The sequence below is a fragment of the Carlito syrichta genome, unplaced genomic scaffold (assembly GCF_000164805.1).
Source record: "Carlito syrichta isolate Samal-C Ts95f unplaced genomic scaffold, Tarsius_syrichta-2.0.1 Scaffold315562, whole genome shotgun sequence".
Lineage (NCBI taxonomy): Eukaryota > Metazoa > Chordata > Mammalia > Primates > Tarsiidae > Carlito > Carlito syrichta.
In genome coordinates this window covers 274,444-275,505 of record NW_007259658.1, presented here as the reverse complement: position 1 = coordinate 275,505, position 1,062 = coordinate 274,444, and positions in this window count along the sequence as shown.

Below are 1,062 nucleotides of genomic sequence, written 5' to 3'. Positions count from 1 at the left end.
GTTCCTCTGGGTATATTCTCAGTAGGGGGATTGCTGGGTCATATGGAAGGTCAATTTCTAATTCTTTCAGAAATTGCCACATTGTCTTCCAAAGAGGTTGCACTAGTTTGCATTCCCACCAGTAGTATAAATGTGTTCCTTTTTCTCTGCATCCTCGCCAGCATCTGTTGTTTGTTTTATTCACGATGGCCATTCTTACTGGGGTTAGTTGGTATCTCAATGTAGTTTTGATTTGCATTTCTCTGATGATTAGTGAGACTGAGCACTTTTTCATGTTTCTGTTGGCTGCCCGTATATCTTCTTTTGAGAAGCGTCTATTCACGTCTTTTGCCCACTTTTTAATGGGGCTATTTGTTTTTTTTCCCTTTCAGCACGTTTGCGTTTCTTATAGATCCTAGATGTTAGGCCTTTGTCAGATATACAGTTGGCAAATATTTTTTCCCATTCTGTGGGCTGTCTCCCCACTCTCTTGATGGTTTCTTTTGCTTTGCAGAAGCTTGTCAGTTTGATAAGGTCCCAGTTGTCTATCTTATTTCTTATGGTATGGGTACTTAGGGTTTTGATCAGGATTTGGTTGCCAGTTTCAATTCTTGTGGAAGAAATTTCTAAGCAGCAAAGTGTTCAGGCTGCTGCCATGGTTACTTCTGACTGTTTATGGTGAACTGCTAGGGAAAAAGGGAACTGAAAGAAAAGAAAGATTTGGAAAATTCACAATCTGGCCATGTGGTAGAGAATTAAAAGAACATTTTCAAAAGAGGAATCCAAGGGAGTGGCAGGATAACCACTAATAGTCAAGACACTGGAAGAATGGCCCCAAAGGCATTTCAGAAATCTTCGAGATTGCCTCTCCCATCATGGGCCCAGAGGCCTATGAGGATAAAATGATATTGGAGAACAGGCCTAGGATGCTGCTGTCCTGGGCCACCTCAGGACCAACCGTGGAGCAGCCATGGCTCAAGTGGCCCCACATGCAGCTTGTGCTGCTAATCCACAGATCATAAGCAGTAAGTCTTGACAGCATCCATGTTCACATGGTACTAATTTTGCAAACATATGAAATAT